Source organism: Macaca thibetana, chromosome 19, assembly GCF_024542745.1.
Source record: "Macaca thibetana thibetana isolate TM-01 chromosome 19, ASM2454274v1, whole genome shotgun sequence".
NCBI lineage: Eukaryota > Metazoa > Chordata > Mammalia > Primates > Cercopithecidae > Macaca > Macaca thibetana.
The window spans coordinates 42,002,940-42,027,107 of NC_065596.1; the positions used below are offsets into that span (position 1 = coordinate 42,002,940).

The following is a 24,168-nucleotide window of genomic DNA, read 5'->3' on the forward strand; positions in this document are numbered from 1 at the left end:
TTAAATAATCTCTAGACTACCTATAATACCTTAAAAAATATAAATGGTATATAAGTAGTTGTTATCCTGTGTTGTTTAGGGAATAATGACAAGGAAAAAAGTCTGTACATGTTCAGAACAGACACAACCATCATAGGTAAGCCTAATTACACTTTCAGTCTGTGGTTGGTTGAATCCATAGATGTGGAACCCACAGAAACAAAGGGCTCATTGTATCACAACCTTAGGTAAATCTAACTCTTTTTTACTCTATGCTTGATCTTATGCAACTGGTATAGTCAAAGAAAAATGTGTGAGCCATGATGTGCCACCTCACTCCAGCCTGTGCAACAGAGAACCTGTTGCTATAAAAAACAAAGAGATATATATGCAGATTAGACTCATATTAAAATAGTCACAAACCAGAAGCAGGACATTAACACTGCCCAGCATTCCTATTCGATTTATTTTCTTCCTTCCTTCCTTCCTTTTCTTTCTTTCTTCCTCTTTCTTCCCCTTTCTTTCTCTCCCTTCCTTTCTTCTTCTTTGTTTCTCCTTTCTTTCTCTTTCTTTTTTCTTTCTCTCTCTCCTTCTCTCCCTTTCTCTTTTCTTTTTCTTTTCTTTCTTTCTTTCCCCTCTCTTTCTCTTCTTCCTTCTTTCTTTCCTTTCTTTCTTTCCTTCTTTCTTTCTCTCTCTCTCTCTCTCTCTTTCTCTCTTTCTTTCTTTCTTGGTTGAGACAGAGTCTTGCTCTGTCACCCAGGCTACAGTGCAGTGGTACAATCACAGCTCACTACAGTCTCAATCTCCTGGGCGTGATCACGGGATCCTCTTGCCTCAGCCTGCCACGTGGTTGGGACTACAGGTGTGCACCATCACTCCCAGCTAATTTTTTGATGTTTTTGTAGAGACAGGGTTTTACTTAGTTGCCTAGGCTGGTCTCAAATTCCTGAATCAAGTGATACTCCTACTGTAGCCTCCCAAAATGCTGGGATTCCAGGTATGAGCCATGGCACCCAGCTCCCATTCTATTTCGTTTCTTTTCTTTTTTTCTTTCTTTTCAATTGAGATGGAGTCTCACTCTGTCACCAGAACGAGGAGTGCAGTGGTTCAGTCTCGGCTCACTGCAACCTCCACCTCCCAGGTTCAAGTGATTCTCCTGCCTCAGCCTGCTGAGTAGCTGGGATTACAGGCATGCACCTCCACCATGCCTGGCTAATTTTTGTATTTTTAGTAGAGACGGGGTTTACCATGTTGGTCAGGCTGGTTTCCAACTCTTGACCTCAAGTGATCTGCCCTCCTCTGCCTCCCAAAGTGCTGGGATTACAGGAGTGGCCACCACACCCAGCTCCATTCTATTTTCTTAATCATTTCCTTTTCTTACTCAGACTATCAATGAGAAAATCTTGGCTGACAGTGAAACCGCATGTTAGAAAGTTAGGCCTCAACAATATAAATATGCTAAATGAAAAGCATTATACTCTTACAACCTTAAAAGAATAAGTTACCCCTTTGTCTCAAACTACATCAGTAACAGCAACAATAATCGTAAAGAGAGGAAGATTGCTGTCCTTGATGCTAAACTGAATTTTTAGGTTCTCTTTACCATATGAGAATACATGGAAGAATCTGAATGATATGCCAAATGAATATGAGATTTTTTTTTTTTTTTTTTGAGAGTCTTGCTCTGTAGCCCAGGCTGGAGTGCAGTGGCAAGATGTCGGCTCACTGCAACCTCCGCCTCCTGGGCTCTCCTTCCTCAGCCTCCCGAGTAGCTGGGATTACAACCGTGCACCATCATGCCAGACTAATTTTTGTATTTTTAGTAGTGATGGGGTTTCATCATGTTGGCCAGCCTGGTCTCGAATTCCTGACCTCAAGTGATCCGCCCGCCTTGGCCTCCCAAAATGCTGCGATTACAGGCATGAGCCACCACACTCGGCAGAATATAAGAACGTTAATGAGATTCAGCTCAATGGCTCCCAAAATCTACTGGGAAAAAAGCAGATTGGTATTAGGACATTCAGACACATTTCAGACAAAGGGAAGCATGCCCTAAAACCAGTAATCTTAGGAAAGAAAAAAGCCAACTAGCCTAAACATTGATTTTTAGACGTGAAAGAATTTTTTTCCTCCTCATCAGAGTCCTTTTGAGTAATAGCAGGACCAAGGAGGGGGAAAAGAATCATGAGTTACCAGGTCCTTCCTTGAAGCACGGAATGCCTCGTAACACAATACCCTCCACACCTTCCCTGTTCACACACTTTAACACATGGAGGTAGGAGGGAGGCTGGAATCTGGGTATGAGTTCACAGCAGGTTCCTGGGGTCAGAGCTCTGGGAAAGACGAGGTTCTGAGACAAGTAGCTCGCTCTCAGAGTTCACAAAGAAATAACCTCCCAGGCGTTTCCAATCTCACAGCAAGTCAATGCCTTCTTGCTGGAAAACTTCATTTAGAGTTCAGTATCCAATTTCCCTCTTGCAGACATTTTTTGTGTGTGTGTCAGCCGCAAGCAGCTGTGAGGAGAGAGGGGAGAAGACGCATCCAGGAACCTACAGCCACGACTCAAAGTGACACCGCAGTGCCACCGCAATCAACGTACATGAAAAGGACAAGCACCTCACATCCCCGTCACGCAAGCACAGCCACTCACTCACCTGTCACAGCCTCACAACCGCACCCACAGTCAAGGAGGCACATCACAGACTCTCACACGCACAGTTTCTCTCACACACACTCTCAAACATTCTCCATCTGACATATGCAACATTCTCTCACGTGCGCACTCAAATACCCTCCTCTGCTGTTCATGCACCCACGGGCCTGAGATTCCGATAACAACTGGTCATCCAACTACAGGCTTCCACGGTTTAAGCGCTTCCTCCACCACCCCGGCCGGTTTAGGTTGGGCTCCAGTGTAACTTGATTGCCCAGAGCTCTGCCTGCGAGTACCCTGTGCCCATCCTGAAATGAGTTCAACTCACCTTGCAAAAGAACCACGCGAAAACGGAAGGGAAGCCATAGATTGGGTGTTCCCGTTGCCCTCTGGGAAATGTAGTTTAAGCCTAAAGATCCATGACGGCGGTGGCTTGTGGGAAAAGTGTCTCGGAACCCCAAATCCCGGTTAGATTGCAGGCACCGCCGGACGCTGGCTCCCGGAGGGTTTAATCTTCCCTCTACCCGGAGTGCGCAGACACAGAGACTTACTGCGCTGGCGAAGATAGCTGAGGCGAAGCCATGTTCGACTTGTCCTCGGAGTCCTGAGGGTTTCAGTGACCACAGAAGGCTGAGAAGGGGAATCCGAACTCGGAGCTGCCGGAAGCCTCGGGCTGGTTGAGTGTAGAGCCGGTCGGGGAGGGGGTTCAAGGTGTGGCCGCGAGGGCGAGCGTGGGGGATCGGGTATGAGCTCCCGAGGGCGGGGACTCTGCTCTGTGTCCCCTGAGGAGGTCCAGCCTTGTTATAAGGTATGAGAAAAGTAACTTTTAAAGAATGGACAAATATTAATTGTATGTTTTATATACTGATAGAGTACAATATGCTGTTTTGATCTATGTTTACAATGTGAAATGATTAAGTCAAGCTAATTAAATCTGTCACCTCACTTTTTTGTGGTGAAAACATTTAAAATCTACTCTTTGAGCAATTTTGAAACATACAACACATTATTTATGTAGTTGCTATTCTGTGCAATAGATTACTAAAGTTTGTTCCTGCTAACTAACTGAAATTTTGTACTCCTTTAATTAATATCTCCCTTTCCCCCATTTTTCAGTCTCTGGTAAACACTATTCTCTGCCTCTTAAGAGTTAGACTTTTTTAGATTCCACAAATACCACTTATGTGATATTTGTATTTGTCTTTCTGTTCCTGGCTTCTCTCACTTAGCATAATGTCCTCTTGGTTTATCCATGTTGTCACAGATGACAGAATTTTCCTCGTTTTATTTTTATTTTTTATTTATTTTCTAAAAATCTATCTTTTATTTGTTTTTTAAAAACTCCATCTTGAGACGGAGTTTCACTCTTGTTGCCCGGGCTGGAATGCAGTGGCACAGTCTCAGCTCACTGCAACCTCTGCCTGCCCAGTCCAAGCAATTCTTGTGTCTCAGCCTCCCAAGTATCTGGGATTATAGGCATGCGCCCCTACATCGGCTAATTTTTGTATTTTCAGTAGAGACAGGGTTTCACCATGTTGATCTGGCTGGTCTCGAACTCCTGACCTCAGGTGATCCACTCACCTTGGCCTCTCAAAGTGCTGTGTTTACAGGTGTGAGCCACTGTGCCCGGCCAATTTTCCTCTTTTTAAAAAGTGAATAGTATTCCTTTATATATACATATATATGTATATGACATTATATATATAATATGTAACATTCTCTTCATCCATTTATAACATGCTGGACACCTAGGTTGCTTCCATATCCAATGCAGAATAATGCTGCAGTGAATATGGTAGTGCAGTTCTCTCTTCAGCATGCTGATTTCAATTCCTTTAGCTATACACCCACAGGTGGGATTGCTGGAACATAGAGTAATTCTATTTTTAGTTTCTGATGAATCGCCATATTATTTTCCATAATGGCTGTATTAATATACATTGGGAAATGTACTTACTTTTGATGCTGTTGGGAATGGACTGGTTTTTTCAATAAATTGTGTTAGGTACATTGACTAATTAGTGGGTAGAAGTGAAGTTATATTTACTTAATTCTTTAAGGCATAGTCAAAACAGACTGAATAATTAAATGTAAAAATGATCTGGAGAAAACGTTTTTGGCTTTTTTTTGAGATGGAGTCTCGCTCTGTTGACCAGGCTGGAGTGCAGTCGTGCGATCTCTGCTCACTGCAACCTCTGTCTCCCGGGTTTGAGTGCTTCTCCTGCCTCAGCCTCCCAAGTAGCTGGGATTACAGGCATGTGCCACCGCACCTGGCTAATAGTATATGTTTTAAAATATTGAGTTAGGAATAGATTTTCTAAGCTAAATTGACGTGAAATGCTAAGGAAATAGTGAGATTTAACTTGATAATTATGTGTCTGAATGAATCAGCCAATTAATAAAATTAAAACAGGCCAGGGGCTGTGTTGCATGCCTGTCATCCCAGTACTTTGGGAGGCCAAGACAGGCAGATCGCTTGAGTCCAGGAGTTTGAGACCAGCCTGAGCAACACATCAAAACGCTGTCTCTACAAAATACAAAAATTAGCCAGGCGGGGTAGCATATGCCTGTAGTCCCCACTACTTGGGAGGCTGAGGCAGGAGGATCACCTGAGCCCAGGGAAGTGGAGGCTGCAGTGAGCTGTGATCCTGCCACTGCACTTCCAGCCTGGGCGACAGAGTGAGACCCTGTCCCAAAGAAACTAAAATAAAATGAAATGAAAACAAATACAAGACAAAAATGGATCGACTTAACACACAGTATGATGAACAGACATAGATAACAATACTGATCCAGTGTGTTTCTGTTATCAAACTCTTGGTCACTAGTCTAAAGGAAATGGGAATGGTGACTATAAATTCACAACCATTTACAACATTAGAAATACAAATTATCATCAGATATATCAGACTCACAATTACTTGCCCTTTTAAAAATTCATCCTGCTCTCCATAATTAAGAAAATATTGATAACTCTTTTTTGCCCTTAACTTAGCCCTTTGTGCTCCTGAATCTCTGAATTTGTGTTCACATCTTAAGACTCTTTTTGTAATTATTTACTGTAGCTTTTTGTCTTCAGTTGAGACATCACCTATATTCTCTTTACACTTTTCCACAAATGACTCAATTTTTTCATAAGCATCATTGATGAGTTCCATGTATGTGATGATAGTGTAATGATAAATTATCAATGTGGTTTCCCTCCAGTCTTGTTCATTATTCAAGTGACTCTCCTTGGTTTAGCAACAGGTCAGGAGGTATCTATGACATTTTGTTCAGGTTAAGCAGTAAGAAGAAAACAAAATCTACATTATCTTTTTCATATTTTAAACACAAGCCAACAAATAATTTGGAAGGACCCGTGATTAGACAGTGAGGATTTTATGCTCCCTCAAGAGTAATTGAGATTGTTTAATTGTATGGAGGAATGAACACATCTCAAAGGGAAGCAAGAAGATACAATATTTAGATCACAGAATCATTAGGAAGTGGCTTTGCACCGTGGCTACACCACTGTACACAGGAAATATCGGCACCGTGGCACACACCTGTAATCCCAGCACTTTGGGAGGCTGGGGCAGGTGGATGACCTGAGGTCAGGAGTTTAAGACCAGCCTGACGAACATGGTGAAACCCCATCTCTACTAAATACAAAAAATTAGCTGGGTGTGGTGGCACACACCTGTAATCCCAGCTACTTCGGAGGCTGAGGCAGGAGAATCGCTTGAACCTGGGAGGCGGAGGTTGCAGTGAGCTGAGATGGTGCCATTGCACTCCAGCCCGGGCAACAAGAGTGAAACTCTGTCTCAAAAAAAAAAAATCACTGCCACAAACTTTTTCACATAGGATGATGAAGGATTCCAGAGCCCCTGCTACCTCTAGGGGCTCCTCCCCCTGCCATACCACACATATATCTTGACAGGGCCTGTTACAGAGAAGAAAAGGCCCAGTAAATTAATATCACAATCATTGACACATACCCACCAGAAAACTCAAAGTAAAATTTTGACAAAATTAAGTGTCAGCAAGAATGCAAAGATTTGGGAATTATGAGACATTGTAAGACTGTCAGTTGGTGTGTTAACTTTGGGATGAAACCAATAATACCTAGTAAAGCTGAAGATACGTTTACCCTGTAACCTATGGTTTTACCTCTTGCTTTATACCATACATAAATACACACTAATGGTAACCAAATAGAAATACAAAAATACAACAGCATCATTTATAACTTAAAAAATGAACACAACCCACATGTCCACCAACCATGAAGGGATACAAACTGGTGTACTCTTTTTTTGTTTGTTTGTTTGTTTGTTTTTTGAGACTGAGTCTCACTCTGTTGCCCAGGCTGGAGTGCAGTGGCGCGATCTCAGCTCACTGCAACCTCCACCTCCCAGGTTCAAGTGATTCTCCTGCCTCAGCCTCCCGAGTAGCTGGGATTAAAGGTGTGCACCATCACTCCTGACTAATTTTTGGTTTTTTGTTTCTTTGTTTGCTTTGAGACGGAGTCTCACTCTGTTGCCCAGGCTGGAGTGCAGTGGTGCAATCTTGGCTTGCTGCAGCCTCCGCCTCCTGGGTTCAAGCGATTCTCCTGCCTCAGCCTCCCAAGTAGCTGGGACTACAGGTCCAGCTAATTTTTTGTATTTTTAGTAGAGACGGTGTTTCACCACTTTAGCCAGGATGGTCTCGATCTCCTGACCTCATGATCCGCCCACCTCAGCCTCCCAAAGTGCTGGGATTACAGGCATGAGCCACCACACCTAGCTGGTGTACTGTTTTAATAGAATGCAGAACCGATGCTAGATGTGAATATTAAATACTTAATATTGAGTAATAGAAGCCAGATACAGCAGGATACAGACTATTACTCCAATTATGTAAGAGGAAAACCAGGCAAAATCAGACTATACTTTAGGCATATAAAAATACATAATAAGGCCATGATTCATGCTAAATGAGTAGATTTTAGCTTCCCTTGCCACACGCAAAAAATGTGGGTATCTGTGAGATGATAGAGATGTTAATTAGTTTCACTTTATACTATGTATATGTATCCTATAACATAATGTTGTGTATCTTAAATATACACAATAAAATACTTAAAAAAAGAAAAAATTTTGACCAGATGTGGTGGCTCATGCCTGTAATCCCAGCACTTTGGGAGGCTGAGGGATGAGGATTGCTTGAGCCCAGGAGTTCAAGAACAGCCTGGGCAACATAGTGAGACCTTATCAAAAAAGAAAAGGAGGCCAGGTGTGGTGACTCATGCCTATAATCTCAGCACTTTGAGAGGCCGAGGCGGGCAGATCACAAGGTCAGGTGTTTGAGACCAGCCTGGCCAACATGGTGAAACCTCATCTTTACTAAAGATACAAAACATCTTTACAAAAAGATACAAAACATTAGCCAGGCATGGTGGCTCACACCTGTAACCCCAGCTATTCAGAAGACCGAGGCAGGAGAATTGCTTGAACCCAGGAGGCGGTGGTCGTGCCTCGTGAGCCGAGATCGTGCCATTGCACCCCAGCCTGGGCAATAGGGCAAGACTCTGTCTCAAAAAAAAAAAAAAAAAGAAAACAAAATTATGAAAGGATGCCCAACAGAATTAAAATGTTGACTCTAAAGTGAGCTACTGAATGACGGGGATGCATGAGAGAAAATGTTACTTAACATTTTTATACCTATTGAATTGAATCGTATGTATGCATTATAAATTTAAATGTGCAATAATGCAGATAACTCAAATGTGGGTATGCTTTGATTAGGACTTTGCATTTCCCATTTGCTCAACTTCCTTATGATTGTAGATGCATATGAATAGAAATACAAAATTTAAGGAGACACAGGACTTCTGATAGCCCTTTTTTCTTTCCACATTTTGTGTCTCTGGCTGTAGTTTGCCATATGTGCCCCTATGGCTAATGAGCAAAATGTTTTTCAGATGGATACCTGTGACCAAGCATTGCAAGTTAAAGATATTTCTGAATCTTGGACCTCTTAGTTCCTGTGAAGCCTGCCAATGCATAATAAAGCAGAGAGGAATGTAAAAGGTTGCTGCATCGATAATCAATTTCTGGTGAGCAGTAATTACAGGTAATGTAAAATGAGACAACTATTGCTTTTCATCATATCTTAAAAGAACTCCTACAGTCGATGATTTTGAACAAAACACCTAAGTTCACTCTCCTCTTTTCTATAATGAAAAGACATTATCCAGTAGAAGTTCAAGAGTAAAATCTGAAGGCAACTTATCTGACCTGGCCACATGGCCTTGCCACTTATTCAACATAACTTTCTACACACTAACCTCTCCAGACCTCAGATCTTCAACTCTCTAAAATGGAAACATAGTGGTATTTACCTCTAGAACTGCAGCTGAACTGGGCATTTTAGGGAAGGAACAAACACACACATGATAGATATAGTCAGATTATGAACCTAGTGTAGCCCAGAATACAGAAATTTCTCAGTAATAGAGATCCTCAAGAGAAAAATCACATGTAGCCTATCTCAGTGGCCTTTCATGTGGCAAATGAAAAGTGAAAGTCCATAATGAGAAAGACATGGGCAGCCAGTGACACCATCCATTCAATGTAGACTCTCAACATACTTGACAGTCGTTACCTGTTATACCCCAACCCAAACCATACATAAACCTCAAGCCTCAGTCAGAAATATTTATGGACAACCAGGTATATTATTCTGTGTTTCCAGTCAAAACTCAGGTAGACCACATTTTATGTGACAGGAGAAGGCACAGTTGATGCCCAGTTAACCCTGAGATCATCTCTGCCTGCAGCTTCCTATCATCATAGCAAGCTCTTTCCCTGCAGTGCATTGTCTGTATCTGCCCTTTGCTATATAGGTAGCAAAAATAAGCATCTGAAAAGATGCTTAACTAGGGAATTCACTGTGTCACTAGGGAATTCAAAATTCAAAAATTCACATTCAGTATGTCACTAGGGAATTCAAATTAAAACAACGATGAGACACCACTACACATCTATTAGACTGGCTCAAATCCAAACACTGACACCACCAAATGCTGGTGAGGATATGGAGCAACAGGAACTCTCATTGATTGCTGCTGGGAATGCAAAATGGTACAGCCACTGTGGAAGGCAGTTTTGCAAATTCCTGCAAAACTAAACATATGCTTACCATATGATCTGACGATTGCATTCTTTGGTATATACCCAAATGAGTTGAGAACTTATATCCACTCAAATCCTCCACATGAATGTTTATAGCAGCTTATACATAACCAACAAAGATTGGAAGTAACCAAGATATCCTACAATAGGGAAATGGATAAACTCTGAAATATTCATACAATGGAATATTTTTCAGGAATAAAAAGAAATGAACTACCAAGGCATGAAAAGACATGGAGGAATCTTAAACATGTATTTCTAAATGAAAGAAGCTAATGCAAAAAGGCCACATAGTGTATAGTTCCAATTATATGCAATACTAGAAAAGGCAAAACTAGGCAGATGGTATTATAAAAGTTCAGAGGTTGTCAGAGGCTTGAGCAGAGGGAAGGATGAATAGGTGGAACACAGAGGATTTTTAGGGCAATGAAACTTTTCTCTGTGACCCTATAATGGTGGATATATGTTCTTATGCATTTGTCAAAGCCCATAAATGGTACAACACACGGAGTGAAGCTTAATATAAGCCATGAACTTAATAATATCCATATTGACTCATCAAGCATAACAAATGTACCACACTAACAAGATGATAATAGAGGAAGTGTGTGTACTGTGGTGTGAGGGGGGATAGTAGAGCTCAATATGCCCTCTGCTCTGTTTTTCTGTACACCTACAACTGTTCTAAAAATTAACTCAATTATTTATTTATATTTTGGAGACAGGGTCTCGTGCTGTCACTCAGGCTGGAGTGCAGTGGTGCAATCACAGCTCACTGCAGCCCCAACCTCCAGGGCTCAAGCAATCCTCCCACCTCAGCCTCCTGAGTAGCTGGGACCACAGGTATGTGCCACCATGCCCGGCACATTTCGTAGGCATCTGAAAAGATGTTCAACACCATATGTCACTAGGGAATTCAGATTAAATCAACGATGAGATACCATTACACATCTATTAGACTGGCTTGAATCCAAATGCCAACAACACCAAATGCTGGTGAAGATATGGAGAGACAGGAACTCTGATCTATTGCTGCTGGGAATGCAAAATGGTACAGCCACTGTGGAAGGCAGTTTTGCAAGTTCCTGCCAGGCTAAACATATGCTTACCATACTATCCAGCAAAAAAAAAAAATAAGAATTTAGAATATATTTTATATACTTAAAAATACGTATTTAAAGAAATATATATTTTCTATATATTTTTAAAATAATGTTTCAAATTTTTTTGTAGAGACAGGGTCTCCCTATGTTGCCCAGCGTGCAGAATCTATTAATTTTAAAAATGTTTTAAACTCTTGAGCAAGGAATTATTTGAAGAGTGAAAAATCAAATGATAGAATATTGATTGGTAAATTGCAAATGTTGAATATTAAATAATTTGGATTAATTTTAAATTCCAAAAAGCGAAACTTTAAAAAATATTTTTAAAATTTCCTAATCCCATGTCAATGCATGTTCAACATATTCAGAAGCCAATTTCAGAGAAGAAATAAGCGGTTGACAAGTTCTTAGGTTTTGACTTCGTTTGTTGACTATTTGTATTTGTGAATGGAGAAGTTTAGATTTTGTTCCTTTCTTCTTAGGGTATTGACTAATAATTTTATTAAGCCAGAGAGACAGTAAATTATAATTATTACCTGCTTGTCCATTTTATCTGTTATAAATCTCTCCTCCAAATTCACTTATCTAAAGTTTTTGGTTCTTTTAGCTGCATGCAGTGGCTCATGCCTGTAATCCCAGCACTTTGGGAGGCTGAAGCAGGAGGATCACTTGAGGTCAGGAGTTCGAGACCAACCTGGGCAACATGGAAAAACCCTGTGCCTACTAAACATACAAAAATTAGGCTGCCAGGCAAGGTGGCTCACGCCTGTAATCCCAGCACTTTGGGAGGCCGAGGCAGGCAGATCGCCTGAGGTTGCGAGTTTGAGACCAGCCTGACCAACATGGAGCAACCCCATCTCTACTAAAAATACAAAATTATCCAGGCGTGGTGGCACATGCCTGTAATCCTAGCTAGTTGGGGGGCAGAGGCAGGAGAATAGCTTGAACCCAGGAGGCAGAGGTTGCGATGAGCCGAGATCGTGCCATTGCTCTCCAGCCTGGGCAACAGGAGCAAAACTCTGTCTCAAAAAAAAAAAAAAAAAATAGCTGGGCATGGTGGCGCATGCCTGTAGTCCCAGCTACTCGGGAGGCTGAGGCAGGAGAATCCCTTGAGCCTAGGAGGCGGAGGTTACAGTGAGCTGAGATTGCACCATTGTACTTCAGCCTGGGAAGAAAAAAATTTTTTTTTTAACTCATTTTTTTTTTTTAACCATTCAGATATATGGGATGTTTATAGATAACTACCAAGATAAATAATTACCATATCAAGATTCTAAATTTTAAAAACTATTTTTTCCCTTTGTTACGTTTAAGAAGCCTGTTCCAGGCCGGGGTGGTGGCTCATGCCTACAATCCCAGCACTTTGGGAAGCTGAGGCCAGGGGATGATGAGGTCAAGAGATCAAGACCATCCTGGTCAACATGGTGAAACCTTGTCTCTACTAAAAATATAAAAATTACCTGGGCGTGGTGGTGGGTGCCTGTAGTCCCAGCTACTCGGGAGGCTGAGGCAGGAGAATGGCTTGAACCAGGGAGTCGCAGGTGGCAGTGAGCCGAGATCACGCCACTGCACTCCAGCCTGGGACAGAGCGAGACTCGGTGTCAAAAAAAAGAAAAAAAGCCGGGCGTGGTGGCTCACGCCTGTAATCCCAGCATTTTGGGAGGCCAAGGCGGGCAGATCACTTGAGATCAGAAGTTCAAGACCAGCCTGGCAACATGGTGAAACTCTGTCTCTACTGAAAATACAAAAATTAGCTGGGTGTGATGGTATGCACCTGTAATCCCACCCACTCACAAGGCTGAGGCAGGAGAACCGCTTGAACCCGGGAGGCAAAGGTTTCAGTGAGCCAAGATCATGCCACTGCACTCCAGCCTGGGTGACACAGTGACACTCCGTCTCGAAATAAATAAATAAGGGGGAAAAAAACAAATGTAAAAAACAAGTGAGTCTAAAAGTAGCAATGAATCATAATGCCTAAATTTGTGGGATTGGTGGGACGTGGTGGCTCCTGCCTGTCATCCCTGCACTTTGAGAGACCAAGGTGGGTGGATCACCTGAGGTCAGGAGTTCAAGACCAGCCTCACCAACATGGTGAAACCACGTCTCTACTGAAAATACAAAAATTAGCCGGGCGTGGTGGCAGACGCCTGTAGTCCCAGCTACTAGGGAGGCTGAGGCGGGAGAATGGCTTGAACATGGGAGGCGGAGGTTGCAGTGAGCCGAGATCACGCCACCGCACCCCAGCCTGGGTGACAGAGTGAGACTCCCTCAAAAAAAAAGTTTGTGGGACCAATTACAGTCCAGTCCAGGGGAGCACACACTGGCGACCAACATCTCCCCCTCAGGCACCTTCAGGGTCGAAAGAGTGCGCCTGGAACAGACTGGGAAACTCCAGCAGGCAAAGTAAGGTGCCAGGAATAAAGACACCGCCTGACACATTCTCCACTCTCCCCCCACCCACCCCTCTCCCCACCACGCTTCCATCTGGCTCCAACCCTGCCCTCTCCCCAGCAGCCTCAGATTGAAATCTTGCAAGGAAGACACCGATTCTCAAAGTCACAGGCTTAGGAATCTGAGCTACAAACAAAAATGAGGCCCTGCTCCCCCAACTCCCCTCTACTCCCCTCGGCACTGCTGCCCTGCACCTGCCCCTTCCTCCATAATTTGAACTGTCCTCCCAGAAGCTGGAGGGACGGCCGGCCTGTCAGGAACAGAGGACCAGCATGCGGCAAATGCCTGGGGTAGGTAGGAGCGACAGCGAGATTAGCGCAGGGATGTAAGAAACAAGTGGCTCTCGGACCAGAGAAGACTCTGCGGCAGACGGCACACTAGACCTTCACAGATGGGTGCGCTGGACAGGAGCTCCCGTTACCGAAAGAATTGTCTGAGAAAGGCACTGATCTGACCCGAAAGGCCCTTGGTTCCCACGGCAACGCCCTAGGGTCTGGCAGTAACAGGCTCTGTGCCGGGAATCTCTGGGTCTGGGGGGTCCCGCCTCCGCCAGCCTCTCACAGCCGAGGCACCTCCCATTGGCGCCTGATGGGTTAGGGAGGCTTTTCTTCCAGCTGTGACAGATCCAGCCTGAGGAGCGCTCCTGGGTCTGTCTTAGTTGTTTCTTCCTGCCCACCTGCCACTCAAAGCCACAACCCACTTGCACACCACCGTGTGGACACCTTAAAGCGACCGTCTAGGTCTGAAACGCGCTGAGGGAATGGTCAGCTTCGCTCCCATTAGATGGCTTGGCCCAAAGGACCTAGCGACTGCCCGGACAAAAATTTCTTCCTACAAGCTGCATGTGTCTGTGGGCTCTAAGAGTCAAAACCAAACCCAAAAGAAAAAGCCAACCCACCCCCACTGCAAAACCAAAAACCACCACCAACCCACCTTTCACGTGAGGAGTCCTTGAGAAGGGCTTCTTCAGCCAGGACCAGGAAAGGGAATCTGTGCACTTGGCGGGACCCAGAACACCCAGTGGCAGGGACCTGACCCACCACTGACACACAGATCAGGATGCCTCACCCTGAGAGATGACCCCACAAATCTGGCTCTCACAGATTGATTCCACACCCTCTCATCGATCCCACACACATCCCATCACTCACACCAGATTCCCTCATCACTGACCCTACATACGCACAATCATTGATTCCATGGACCTCATCACTATCCCAAAGACCACCCATCACTAATCTACAGACCCTCCTCTGTCACCCCAGGGACCTCACAGATTCCCCATCCCTGATTCCAGGATCTATAGAACCTCATCTCTTATCCCACATACCTATTAGTAAGAGGATACATTCATGGAAGACTGTGTTGACCATTTTACACATCCATTGCATGTGTGTATGTGTGTGTGTGCTGATTAATGGCTTAGGTAAACTTTACCATTTTGATAGCCAACGCAGTTTTTCTTTTCTTTTTTTTCTTTTTTTTTTTTTTTTTTTTGAGATGGAATCTTGCTCTGTTGCCCAGGCTGGAGTGCAGTGGCGCAATCTTGGCTCACTGCAAGCTCTGCCTCTGAGGTTCACACCATTCTCCTGCCTAAGCCGCACGAGTAGTTGGGACTTCAGGCCGCCCGCCAGCATGCCTGGCTAATTTTTGCATTTTTAGTAGAGACGAGGTTTCACCTTGTTAACCAGGATGGTCTCGATCTCCTGACCTCATGATCTGCCCACCTCAGCCTCCCAAAGTGCTGGGATTACAGGCGTGAGCCACTGTGCCCGGCCGCCAACACAGTTTTTCAATGGCTTTTCTTTTTCCTTCTTTTTCTTGTACATCTTTAAAGACCTTACTCCAGTAAGCGTGGATTGCAAATTATTAATGCCTATCCCTTATTGAGTCCTTGTCATGCATATTTGTTATTAATCATAATTCACAATTCTTACAACTCAGAGACACCAAAGACTCACATAAGAAGAATGGCTGTGGGTTTTTGTTATTACTATTTTTTGGTTTCTGTAGATTATAAAAGTCATTCATTTGTATCAAGTCACTAAGTGTATATTTTGTTTTCTAAAAACAATTGTAATTAAAAATATTTCTTAGACAGGGTCTTGCTCTGTCACCCAGGCTGGAGTGCAGTGGTATAATCATGGCCACTGCAGCCTCAAGCTCCTGGACTCAAGCGATCCTCCCACCTCAGCCTCCCTACTGGCTGAGACCACAGGCATGCACCAATATGCCCACCTAATGAAAAAAAAATTTTTGTACAGATGGGGTTCTCACTATATTACAGAGACTGGTCTTGAACTCCTGGGCTCAACTGATCCTCCCACCTTGGCCTCCCAAAGTGTTGAGATTACAGGTGTGAGCCACTGCACCCAGGTGATAAAATCTTTAAAAGAGTAAAATACTTTGGGAATGAATGTAAACTAAATCTTGGGCCTGGCATGGTGGCCTATGCCTGTAATCCCAGCACTTTGGGAGGCCAAGGTGAGGGACTCACTTGAGGTCAGAAGTTCGAGACTAGCCTAGTCAAGACGGTGAAATGCCATCTTTACTAAAAATACAAAAATTAGCTGGGTGTGGTGGCGGGCGCCTGTAATCCCAGCCACTCAGGTTGCTGAGGCACAAGAATCGCTTCAGCACCCTAGGCAGAGGTTTCAGTGAGCTGAGATCCTGCCACTGCACTGTAGCCTGGGTGACAGAGGGAGACTGTCTCAAAAAAAGAAAAGAAGAAAAGAAGAAGAAGAAGGAGGAGGAGGAGGAAGAAGAAGAAGAAAAAGAAGAAGAAGGAGGAGGAGGAGGAGGAAGGAAGAAAAAAATAAGAAGGATTACACTACAGCATCATTAATAAGAAAGGGGACATATCTATAAATATGGAGAAAAATTTTAATTATAAAATAATACTTGTTTGTTCCTCTATATTTAGAAATCTAGAGAGACTATTTTCCTAGAAAAATGTAATTTATCAAAATTGACAAGATGATATTGGAGATTTTTTAAACTAAAATATATATATTTTTGTAATCAAAGGAAAGGAACCTCTTCATTTTAAAAGCAGCACTTGGCCGGGCATGGTGGTTCACACCTGTAATCTCAGCACTTTGGGAGCCTGAGACAGTTGGATCACTTGAGGCCAAGAGTTCGAGACCACGCTGGCCAATATGGTGAAACCCCATCCCTACTAAAAATACAAAAAAAAAAAAAAAAAAATTAGCCAGGTGTGGTGGCTACTGGGGAAGCTGAGGTGGGAGGATCACTTGAATCTGGGAGAGGGGAGGCAGATCGCCCCACTGCACTCTCACCTGGGTGACATAGCAAGACTCAAAAAAAAATAAAAAGCAACACTTATACTATGGTACATCCTCAGGTAAGACATAAAGAAGGAAATTATTTCTAATGAAAATTTCCAGCTCATTGAAGCATGGATTAGATGAGTATAACAAATCTCTGTAAGAATACCTCCTAAAAATCAAAAGCAAAATTAGTTTCCCTTGAGAAACTAATTATAGAAAATATATATACATTACCAACTGAACTAAGGATCTACCCAAAGAACTATGAAATTAAAAATAATTAATCTAGAACAGCGATCCCCAACCGTTTTGGCACCAGGGACCAGCTTCGTGGCAGACAGTTTTTCCACGGGCTGGGGGAGGGGGTGAGATGATTCAAGCGCGTTACGTTTATCATTAGATTCTCAAAGAGTGAGCAGCCGAGAACCCCTGCATGCTCAGTTCACAGTAGGGCTCACGCTCCTATAAGAATCTAATGCTACTACTGATCTGACAGGGAGGCAGAGCTCAGCTTCCTTCACTGGCTCCTGCTCAGTGCAGCTGGGTTCCTAACTGGGTTCCAGTATCAGTCAGTGGCGTGGGGGTTGGGGACCCCTGACATAGAATATCCAGGACTTAACTATTCTGATTTAATTATAAATCTTGATGAATAACAAAATTATTGATCTAACTCTGGTGCTTTCAAGATTAGAAGTCAGCAATCAATTGCTTATGGACCAACCACTGGTTTTGTAAATGAAATTTTATTGGGACACAGCAATACTCATTTGTTTACTCATTTCTTTCCCACTTCAGCAGCACGTATGAGTAGTTGTAAAATATGACCCAAAGCCTAAATTAGTTACTGTTTAGCCCTTTACTGTTGGCCCTTTAAGAAAGAGAGTGCCAACTTGTGGTCTAGATTTATTACTTCTAATATTTATTTGATTTTATGAAGGGTTGTTTCACACATAATTGATTTTTTCAATACTGAAAAACACTTTTTTTCCCCACATTTTACCATTTTCTAAATCAGGATGCTACTTACAGTTGATAACTACTTTCAAGCAGTTCCAGCTAGATGACCACTCTAAAATAATCATTAGATATACCTTCCACTGTATTTTCTGGCAATCTCAAGGAAGTGCCAGCGTCGAAGAATATTAGTTTTAATGAAATTTGTGCATTTTTGCACAATTAGAATTCAACCCAATGAAAGAATCAAGAATCAATACCTTTTAAATAAGAATGATTGAAGAAAATCACAAGTTACACATTGTCAAGTCACCATCCATTATGTCAGTGTGATTATCCATTATAATTTACATTTCTATGTCCATTTTTTTTTTTAACTTTTAAGCTCAGGGGTACATGTGCAGGTTACACAGGTGAACTTGTGTCATGGGGGTTGTACAGATTATTTCATCACCCAGGTATTAAACCTAGTACCCATTAGTTATTTTGCCTGATCCTCTCCCTCCTCCCACCCTCCAACTTCCAATGGGCTCCAGTGTCCGTTGTTCCCCTCTATCCATCCATGTGTTCTCATCAATTAGGCCCCACTTATAAGTGAGAACATGCGGTATTTGGTTTTCTGTTCCTGCATTAGTTTGCTAAAGATAATGACCTCCAGCTCCAGCCATGCCCCTGCAAAGGACATGAGCTTGTTCTTTTTTATGACTGCAACTATGTCCATTTCTTGCATATAGGGAATCCAATATCCTATTCATTTATTCTCAGTTTTATAGTTAACACTTTTTTTCCCATACAAAGTTAAGTTTTACAATAAAATCTAACACAAGACAGAATAATGAGTTCTGTAATAAAATAAGCCATTGCAATAGGTTGCTATTCCTCCAGCTAACTATATATGCATGTTAAATGAAAGGATATACCTTTACCCAACATTTTTGAAATTATGCTACCAGGAACACCATTAGTACTTGATGGTACTTTTATTAAGGCTTCTTTGCTTAAACAAGTTTATGAAGTACTGAATATTAAATCTCTGTCTTGGAACAATGAAAAGCTCATTATCAATCAAACAAAGGAATAATGAGCCGTGGCATAAAGAACATTTTAAAATGTTACCATGGAACCCGCATTCCTAATACCTGTAAACATCTTTGGGAAAAGTTGCCAGATCCAAAGCGAGTGACTCTAGGGTTGGAATTTTCAGACATTTCCTGTGATTAGCCATGAGTCCATGACAGCGCACATCATGACCTGTAATTAGCTTCTTTTATCTGAACGTAGAGCTGCTATTTTTCTACAAAATGAAAACTCTTTCAGCCTAATCTTTCTATAAATATACTTCAGTGTATTTAAATCTTTTTTGCTTTTGCAGTTGACAATTATGCAGTTGCTTACAATTTTCACTATTATATAAAGAGTAATGAGCTTTGCTTCTGTTTTCTAGTGTACATGTGAACAGTAGTCTCTAATTGCTGAGGCATAGGCTGTAAACATTTTCAGCATTGGTGCATATAGCCAACTTCTTCAGTTTTGAAATATCTGACAGCTCAGTCAAAACTGAAGTGGGTGCTATACTTCTCCCGGTATATATTTTAGTTTTTATTTTTCTAATCGCTAGTGAATTGAGTGTTTTCCACAGATTTTTACTTGACAATTATTAATTATGATTTTTCCTAGTTGTGCTTTTTGCCTGCTTATTCATTTGTTTTCCTACTGATAAATAAGTGTTTTAAAAAATCATATTCTGGCCGGGCGCGGTGGCTCAAGCCTGTAATCCCAGCACTTTGGGAGGCCGAGACGGGCGGATCACGAGGTCAGGAGATCGAGACCATCCTGGCTGACACGGTGAAACCCCGTCTCTACTAAAAAATACAAAAAAACTAGCCGGGCGAGGTGGCGGGCGCCTGTAGTCCCAGCTACTCGGGAGGCTGAGGCAGGAGAATGGCGTGAACCTGGGAGGCGGAGCTTGCAGTGAGCCAAGATCATGCCACTGCACTCCAGCCTGGGCGGCAGAGCGAGACTCTGTCTCACAAAAAAAAAAAAAAAAATCATATTCAGGATCCAAATTATTTGTTTGTTTTATAGGATGTCTTCATTTTTTCCAAACTGATGATTTATGCTGTTTTTTGTGTTCAGTATCCCCAATGCCAACAATTTAAATGTCAATTTAGTCAGTTTTCACTCTTATCAAATATTCTTATTATTTTTATTCATAATTTTATTGTACTCTTTGGTTTTCTAAATATCAGTCAAATTATCTGCAAGTTAAAATGAAAATGCCTTTTCTAATATTTATATAGATTTCTTTAATTGAAATAGCTTTAGTTATCTCATATATTGGGAGTGATACCAGGCTTTGAGTCTTTTCCTTCAATTTAATGGAAATTACATCAGCAGTTCACATTAATCTAATGTTTCTTTTTGGTTGTGGGTGAATCATCTGTGTTGTATGTAAGTAGCTTCCTATGTTAGAAATGCCTCATTTTTTCTTTTCTTTTTTTTTCTACTACCCACTCATCTGTTACTCTTTTTTTAAATGCCATTTTATTATCTGTTGCTATAGTCATATACTATTCCTCTTTAATTTATTGATATATTAATTGATATATTTCTTGATTTTTAAACATCCCTGGAATAAACCCTGGTTGGCCAAGGTATATTATTATTTTGATACCTACTCAGTTTCATTAGTTAATATTTACTTAGAATGTTTACATCTACAGCCAGGTGCGGTGGCTCACGCCTGTAATCCCAGGCGTGGGAGGATTAATTCCAATTCTTCGAATCACTCATTCCTAAGGTTCATAACCCAACTGTTTAAATGTAAACTGTCTTGTTTTGTTATTAGGTAGTGCTGCATAACAAATTACCATAAATGGAGGAGGTTAAAAAACATACATTAATGGATTGGATTAATTGGATTAATTAATTCCTCCACCTTTGGGAGGCTGAGGTGGGTGGACCACGAGGTCAGGAGTTCAAGACTAGCCCAGTCAACATGGTGAAACCCTACCTCTACTAAAAATACAAAAATTAGCTGGGCATGGTGGCGGGCACCTGTAATCCCAGCTACTCAGGAGGCTGAGGCAGGAGAATCACTGGAACCTGGAGGCGAAGGTTGCAGTAAGCTGAGATCACATCACTGTCATATCACTGCACTCCAGGCTGGGCGACAAAGTGAGATTCCATCTCAAAACAAACAAAAAAGAAGAAGAAGAAAGACTGTGGGATGGCAAGGAATGTAGTGCCGCATAACTCATTCAATGGGGCCATCAATCCCGTAAGTGTGAGGAACTGAATTACGCCAACAAGTACAAGAGCTTGGAAGAAAACCCTAAACTCCATAAAGGAACACAGCCTGGCTGATATCCTGATTGCAGCCTTGTGAGATCCTGAGCAGAGAACTCTTCCTCAGCCAAGTACAGACTCTAACCCATGAGAACTATGACATCATTAATGTATGTTTTTTAACCTCCTCCATTTGTGGTAATTTGTTATGCAGCAATACCTAATACCAAAACAAGAGAGTTTACATTTAAACAGATGGGTTATGAACCTTAGGAATGAGTGATTTGAAGAATTGGAATTAAGACTCCTGCATAACACTAGGTACTAAAATGGAAATAACTTCTTCCCTCCGTATTTACAAATTATGAGCCTTACTTGGGTTTGAGGTATGAACTTATTTGAGCTGCAAGGTACAGAAATATCAAACCAGGAATAAACAGAACTTCCCAACGACTGAAAATCATGGGGTACAAAGTGGGGAGGGGAATGGAAGGGAGAGGCATCACTTCAATTCCACTGAAATTTTCCACACAGGAAACTTCAGTTATCATGAGCTCACAGTCCAAAGTTAGGAAACAGTCCAGAAAACAATCCACTATGAGTAGACAACAATGGACAGAGCCAAATTTACACTTCTTCCTCTATCAGAAAATATTAATACTGCTTGGGGGTTATATTATAGCCCTTGTTAAAATATTAACGGACAACAGATATAACAAATATGAAGAAAGGGCCGGGCGCGGTGGCTCAAGCCTGTAATCCCAGCACTTTGGGAGGCCGAGACGGGCGGATCACGAGTTCAGGAAATCGAGGCCATCCTGGCTAACCCAGTGAAACCCCGTCTCTACTAAAAAAATACAAAAAACTAGCCAGGCGAGGTGGCGGCGCCTGTAGTCCCAGCTACTTGGGAGGCTGAGGCAGGAGAATGGCATAAACCCGGGAGGCGGAGCTTGCAATGCGCTGAGATCCGGCCACTGCACTCCAGCCTGGGCGACAGAGCGAGACGCCGTCTCAAAAAAAAAAAAAAAAAAAAAAAAAAAAATGAGGAAAGAAAATACTGTTGAAAGCACCAGAGAGGTTTGAAAAAGACGGGTTAGACCTTAAAGCACTTACCGGGTTTGGCACAGTGAAAGAAAATGAGTAATCTGACAACTAGGTCAGAGGAAATTAAAAGAGAAGTCAGATGGATAGGAAAACATGAGAGGCCAAGAAGCAACGTTGTTGAATGAGCAGTGGAAACCGAGATGTATTGTAATTGGATGCTAGAAGGAAATTATAGATGGAATGATGGAGAAGAAGTAAGCAAAACGTTAGCATTTGAGAATTTTCTTCTTTTTTTTTTTTTTTAAGAGACGGAGTCTGGCTCTGTTGCCCAGGCTGGAGTGCAGTAGCGCGATCTTGGCTCACTGCAACCTCCACCTTCCGGGTTCAAGCAAATCTACTGCCTCAGCCTCCCGAGTAGCTGGGACTACAGGCGCGAGTCGCCAGGCCTGGCTAATTTTTTTTGGTATTATAGTAGAGACAGGGTTTTACCATGTTTTCCAGGCTGGTTTCTAACTCCTGGGCTCAGGCAATCCACCTGCTTTGGCCTCCAAAGTGCTAGGATTACAGGCATGAGCCACCGCGCCCGTTCGAGAATTTTCTAGTATTGAAGAAAGGCATGATTCCCCAGGTGGCACAATAAAAACCAATTATATTCTGGACTGACTTCCGGAATGGTTAAGTGAGGAGTTTATGAAATCCTCTCCTCCTAAAAGCAATGATAAAAGTGTACAAAGTTGTCAAAAACCACTATTCAAAAACGCTGGAAGCTGATCAAGAGCATGGACACAATTAAGAAGCATTTGTTGAAAGCAAGTTTACTGACTCTTGGAAAGAACAGTGGGATCTGTGGTATTTTAGCCAGGTGCTGCTCCCATCCTGCCCGCCCCTCCCCTCAAGTCTACCTTCAGGCCTGGCAGTTCGACCGTACTACCAGAGGGGGCAGAATGGAGTTAGTAGCAGACATGAAAAAAATCCATGCCCTGAGTACTGCTGAAAACAATGGAGAACTCAGTGACAAACAATCAGAGAATTCTAATAATAGCCTGAGCTCCATACCGGTTAGCGTAATTAACAAAATGGCAGGCCAGACAGTTACAGGAAGAACCATGGAATGAGACAGCAAAAGAGGGCCTTGCTAAGATCCCACAGGTTCCTAGAGGTCTGGAAGGCTGTGCACATGCACACAGCTGTGGCTGCTCAGGAGAAAACCAAAAGGGGCCTGGCGTGGTGGTTCACACCTGTAATTCTAGCACTTTGGGAGGCTGAGGCAGGCGGATTGTTTGAGCCCAGGAGTTCGAGATCAACCTGCACAATGTGGTGAAACCCTACCTCCACAAAAAATTAGCCAGGTATGGTGGTGTCTGCTTGTAGTTCCAGCTACTCGGGAGGCTGAGGTGAGAGGATCACTTGAGCCTGGGAGGTCGAGGCTGCAGTGAGCTGTGATTGCAACAATGCACTCCAACCTGGATGACAGAGAGTGAGACCCTGTCTCAAAAAAGTCCCCAAAATAAAAACAAACAAAAAACACGGGATACTTAACTTTTATTTAGGGGCTCATATAAAAAGACTTATAATCATATACGTATACATATAATCACCTTTAAGGTGATTAAAAATCTAACATTATGAACAAAACAAATCAACAGATATAAAAAGCTCCATACATTTTCAAAGACAAGTTCTATTTCTTTTTTTAAGGAACTGATATGACGTATCAAATATGTAAAATATAATACAGAAGGAAATTAGAATATAATCTCATATATAAATATAGACGCAAACTTTTTTTTTTTTTTTTTTTGAGAAGGAGTCTTGCTCTGTTGCCCAGACTGGAGTGCAATAACGCGATCTTGGCTCACTGTTACCTCCACCTCCCGGGTTCAAACAATTCTCTTGCCCCCCAAATAGCTGGGACTACTGGCGCCTGCCACCACGCCCAGCTAATTTTTGTATTTTTAGTAGAGACAGGGTTTCACTATGTTGGCCAGGCTGGTCTTAAACTCCTGACCTCAGGTAATCTGCCTGCCTTGGCCTCCCAAAGTTCTGGGATTACATAGGCGTGAGCCACCATGCCCAGCCAGATGCCTCCAAGACCTTCTAAGGAAAGGAATAGTAGCCAAAGAGAAAGAGTACCAGGGCAGACTTTTCTACAAAAAAGTGATCAGATACTGGCCCTTGCCCTCTAAAGGTTATACTGCACTGACTGAAAAATTGTCCCCTTTAGGACAAAGGGCATCGGTTTTCTCTGG

The 24,168-nt window shown here is 42.4% G+C and overlaps 2 protein-coding genes across 4 annotated transcripts in view; both read right to left on the bottom strand.

Annotated features, from left to right (window-relative positions):
• ZNF573 (zinc finger protein 573) overlaps nucleotides 1–3,052 on the bottom strand; it is a 53,297-nt gene extending 50,245 nt beyond the window's left edge. Inside the window, exon 1 of one of the 3 annotated variants that reach the window (XM_050768973.1) lies at nucleotides 2,961–3,052. The gene's annotated coding sequence lies outside the window, so the exon portion shown is untranslated. The remainder of the gene's footprint in view (nucleotides 1–2,960) is intronic. The other 2 variants (XM_050768970.1, XM_050768972.1) reach the window with 2 other exon arrangements.
• The window catches only part of ZNF607 (zinc finger protein 607), a 405,121-nt gene that overhangs the window by 84,352 nt on the left and 296,601 nt on the right, over nucleotides 1–24,168 (bottom strand). The gene's annotated exons all lie outside the window — the stretch shown is intronic.